Source organism: Lactuca serriola, chromosome 2 (assembly GCF_051521515.1).
Source record: "Lactuca serriola cultivar US96UC23 chromosome 2, Lser_US96UC23_V15, whole genome shotgun sequence".
Lineage (NCBI taxonomy): Eukaryota > Viridiplantae > Streptophyta > Magnoliopsida > Asterales > Asteraceae > Lactuca > Lactuca serriola.
Window position 1 is genome coordinate 75503374 of NC_136409.1, and position 5984 is coordinate 75509357.

The following is a 5984-nucleotide window of genomic DNA, read 5'->3' on the forward strand; positions in this document are numbered from 1 at the left end:
CTGTCGGATTCCTTAATTTCAATTGTTTTTATTATTTTTTTTCATTATATTCTGATGTAAGTTACAAAACAAACCTTTATACCTTTTATTCTTTTTAATTTCGAACAACTTTATATGAAATACACATATACAAATAAATACTAAAAATCTTTAAAAAAATATGTTAATAATTTTTTTATTTTTGTTGTCACTATAAATACAAATTCATTTTCAATAAAGTTTACCTTTTATTAAACATTAATGATATATTTTATTATTTTAACTTACATTTTTAATGACCAGCCAATTTATAATTTTTCCAACTCGCTAAACTATATGTGTTGTTTCGAACTAAAAATTAACACAATGATAGTTCGAGCTAGGGTGAGCATTTGGACCGAACCGGACCGGTTATGGAGAATATTGTGGACCATGGACCGGACCGAATGAGTCATGTCCGGGTTTTCCGGTTTTTGGACCCGTTTGAACCGGTATAACTTTAATTCATTGATGTATAATATTATAACTTGCAAAATTAATACGTTTCCGTTTCATGCATAACTAATCTATATTGATGTATAATATTATAACTTGCAAAAAATAATTTTACAAATAAAAGCAACTAACATATAAATCAAGTTCACCAACAAAAGTTTTACAATTTTAAGACAAACATACAAAAGTATTACCGTAACAACAAAAATCATAATTTAAACTTTAAAATCAATCAAACTAACAAACTTCATAAACTCATAATCTAATCTTCCACTCAAAAATTGAATTTTTTTCAGCTTTGATAGCTCTACTTTGAAGGATTCTAACTCAGTGAATATAAGTTTAGACCGGTACAACTTTAATTGCATAGAATACAAGTCATTAAAATATGTTTTTAGGTTTGATATGATATAACTTGTAAAAAGGATTATATTTCCGTTTCATGCATAACGAATCTACCATTATGTTATAATATTATAAGTTGCAAAATTAATTTTCCAAATAAAATCAACTAACATATAAATCAAGTTTACCAAGATACCTTTCATATGATTTATCTATCAAAGATAGATAAAATTCAGAATTATAGTCTAAAATGATAGTTAAAAAGTTGAAATATTTCAGCTTTGATAGCTCAACTTTGAAGGATTGTAACTCATTGAATATAATACCAAAATCAATAAAATTATAGTCTAAACTTATCTACAAACTGTAAACTAAATGTTGAAAAAAAAAAAAAAAAAAAAAAAAACCTCAGGTCAATCCGACTTAAAACGAATGAGTTATGGTTTTTTTAAAAATTTCACAAGTTACAAAATTTTAAAAAACTTGCTGAAAAGCTAAAAATTTTCAGCTTTGATAGCTCAACTTTGAAAGACTATAACTCATTGAATATAATACCAAAATCAACAAAATTATAGTCTAAATTCATCTACAAACTGTAAGTTAAACGTTGGAAAAAACCACGTGTCCACCCGACTTAGAATGAATGGGTTATGGTTGTTTAAAAATTTTCACAGATTACAAAATTTTAAAAATGTTGCTGAAAAGCTGAAAATTTTCATTTTTGATAGCTCAACTTTGAAAGTCTGTAACTTATTGAATATTACACCAAAATCAACAAAATTATAGTCTAAATTCATCTACAAACTGTAACTTAAAAGTTGGAAAAAACCGTGTGTCAATTCGATTTAAAACGAATGAGTTATGATTGTTTAAAAATTTAACATCGGGTCCAACCGGTTTTAAACCCTGTAAAAACCGGACCGGACCGGGAAAAAACCGAGCCGGACCGTGATGGATTCCTAGAACCGAGAACCGGCCCGGGGGTCCAAAGAAAAGGTCCGGTCCGGTCCACCGGTCTAAATGCTCACCCCTAGTTCGAACTATAAATTATCACATGGATAGTCTGAATAAAAAAAATAATAACACCAGAGAGTTGGAACTAAAAATTAACACAATGATAGTTCGAGCGAAAAAAACTAACAAATGGATAGGCAGAATAAAAAAAACAAAATGAAAGTCCAAACAAAAAAATAACACATAGATAGCCAAAAAAAAAATTAAAAAAAAAAAAAAAAAAACAAAAAAAAAAAAAAAAAACAAAACTCAAAACGAAAAATATAACAAAAAGATAGTTCGAACGGAAAAAATAACATGAAGATAATCTGACCCGAAAAAAAAAGGCAAGAATAGTAAAAGAAAAAAAATAAAACAATTATAATCGTAACGAAAAAAGAACACAAACATAATCCGAATGATAAAACAACATATGAATAGTTCGAATGAAAAAATAACAACAATGATAGTCGGAACCACAAGAATAGTTTTTATGAAAAAACATATGGATAGTCCGAACGAAAAAACTAACATGAGATAATCCGACAAAAAACAACATAAAGATAATCGTAACGAAAAAAATAACATAAAGATAATTCGAACAAAAAAATAATAAAAGAATAGTCTGAATGAAAGAATAATATATATAATGAGAAATATATCATTTTATTTTTTTCTGTCATTTTCTTATATACTTAAGATTGTGATAGTAATCATACTTAATAAAATTAATAAATTTTTATTACATTTCTCATTATCTAAAGTTAGTAGAATGATGGATATGAAGAAAAAATATGAGGATATTTAATTTCTAATACATAATAATCTGAAAAAAAAAATAACATAGTAATAGTTTCGATGAAAAAAATAATACAAAAATAGTTTGAACGAACAAAAAAATATTTTTAATGTTAATATAATAATGTATATTTATTAAAATTACTAAGACTAAAGAAAACAAAAAAAAAAAAAAAAAAAAAAAAAAAAAAAAAAAAAGCTAAAAAGGAATAAATCATTAAGGGAAAATGACATAAAAGCCCTTAAGTTTTCACAAAAATATCGATTTTACCCTTGGACATGTTTTATGTCCGGTAAAGCCCGATGTTTTGTTTAATTTGTTCATTTTTACCCTTGTAGTCGGTTTCCAGGTAACCTACCGGTTACCTAATGCCAGTAAAGCCCTTGAATTTTCAAAAATGTTCAGAATTACCCTTAACTTTTTCAAAAATGTTCGGATTTACCCTTACATTGATTGATTGATTGTTGTTGTTGTTGTTATTATTATTATTATTATTATTATTATTATTATTATTATTAACACATTTTTATTTATATAAAAATATTTTATACATACATTTTTAAATGTATAAAAATATTTTATTCACACATTTTTAAATGTATAAAAATATTTTTACTAATATAAATATATCTTTAAAAATATATGTACTTGTATTTAGTATTTATATACATTTGAAAACCCTAAATCTTCATCTATAATTGTTGAATCGAACAAAAAAAGCTTGATAAAGTAAAACATGTCGTCAATGACTGATTTCGCAAAAACAAATGCTTCAGATCAATATAAAAAATGATGCATTTTGTGATTTTTTTTGTGAACATACAACAAACATAAATGATGTTTACACTCGTATTTGACATTTCGTTATTAATTTTTGAGATAAAAATAGTTAATGAATGATTTTAAGTTGATAATACTTAATTTTTACAGTGATCAAGTGTTTTTGTCGAGGATTTTTTAATTATATTATGTATTTTCCATTTACGAGTGTTATTTGTTGATCATTTATTGCTATCTACTCACTATTAACTTAATATAGTTGAATAATATAAGTTTTTTCAAATTTTATACAAAATCTTATTTGTAATTGAGTGTTTTTATTGAGGTTTTCTAATTACGAGGGTTTTATAACTGTTACATTATGTTTTTAATTAACGAATATTTATTTTGCTTATCTATTTAGTATGATGTTTGATAATAAATACATATTTATACTTGGTAATATGTACAAATACATATAATTATATCTTTTATATAACATAAACCATATAAATATGTATTTTTATATTTATATGTATATAATATATTTTTATATGAAATAAATATATATTTATACTTATACCTACTAAATACAAATAAATAAATTTTTAAAAATGTGTGTATAAAATATTTTTATACATTTAAAAATGTATTAATAATAATAATAATAATAATAATAATAATATGTATAAAAATGTATTAAAAACATATGAAAAAATTTTATTCATTTAAGAATGTGTGTAACAAATATTTTTATACAATTAAAAATGTAATAATATTAATATTAATAATAATAATAATAATAATAATAATAATAATAATAATAATAACAATCAAGATAAGGGTAAATCCGAACATTTTTGAAAAACTTAAGGGTATAATCCGAATATTTTTGAAAATTCAAGGGCTTTGTTGGCATTAGTTAACCTAGGTAACTGGTAGGTTACCTGGAAACCAGGTACAAGGGTAAAAATGAACAAATTAAACAAAACTTCGGGCTTTACTGGCCATAAAACACGTCCAATGGTAAAACCGATATTTTTGTGAAAACTTAAGGGCTTTTATGTTATTTTCCCAAACATTAATAAGGAAAAATAGATTAGAAAAATCAAAATAAATGATGTATATGTTGGGTTTTGATCATTCTAACACTCCTAAGTTTACATGCAACCCTAAATACCTTGGATCTATGTTTTCTCTATTATACATGCAATTATGAACATCCAAGGTATTATCCTAATCTAGCATACAAAATAATGAATATAACAAGATAGAATACATACCTCTTTAATGTAGAATATCATCATGAAGCTTGAGTGCCTAGTGTCTCAAGTGTGACACCTCAAATGGTTCACACAACACCAAATACACTTGAACTAACTTGAGAGAAACTTGAACACTCCTAAAATCGGCTAACCCTTTCTTATTATTCATAGTTGCCGATTTTTCCCAAAGAATATGATCTTATATAGTTGTTACAATTAGGGTAAACCCTAATTGCCATGACCTTCCATTTCCTTGGATCCATGGGTTCAAATACACCATGGAGCATCCATGAACCATCCTATGGGTTTTAGCCCAACTTTATTCTCCATGGAGCATTAGCCTACTATATAAGTATGGATGATTTACACAATCAACCCATATATTTAATTAGTCTTCTTTTGATCACTTAATTAATTCTAAATTAATTCTTTATCAATACTAATTAAATAATCCTATTGATATATTAGAACTTATAATATATTAACCAACCTTAAGTGTTATTTCTCTCATTATAGTCTATCCAAATGCATGATGCCATGCAACCAAAATGGACCATGCCGGGTCGGGTCAAGTCTTACCAATTATAGTTATGGACTTAGACATGAATCCAACAGTCTCCCACTTGGATAAGTCTAAAACTATTATTGCAAGTATGACTTCAAGAACCGACTGACAATCGTAACTCTCAAAAGCTTTTGTCGAACTCTGACCTTGCCGATGAACTCTGACCTTTGTCAATGACTTGTCCATTAGAAAAGGGATCATATATTCCTGCATTCTAGATATCATATGGACTGAGACATGGATTGTAAATCATTCTCTCTGTCCATTTATTGTTTCCCGATTTCCGATTTATGATGACTGACTGATTGAACAAATCAAATCAGTCCTGGCTTGGCCAAGCACTCACATGTGTCATCGCTAAATCATCGAGGGGCCCACAGATATCGTGTTTATCCCGAAGGTAAAAGGAATGGATAAAATTCGACTCATATGGCATAATCTGCTACTTGTTGAATCATACACAAAGACACGTTTATAACATCGAGTTACCAATGCGGTTTTGTGCAATCAATGTATAACCAACTCATAGTAACAACTCATATCTCTAGGTTTGAAGAATATAAGATATTATCATCTAATGATCACTCGTGATAAAATCCATGAAGTGATTCAAATGAGTGCGAGTTGAATCCAATACTCAGAACTTATGAGCACTCATGAGTGTTGTAGCACAACTTTGTCCACTAACTTGGACCTCTACAAGCCAACCCATGACAGTCTTGATTCATATCTACTTCCAACATATGACCGACTGTGGATGGTTTTAAATAACTTAGTCATTCCG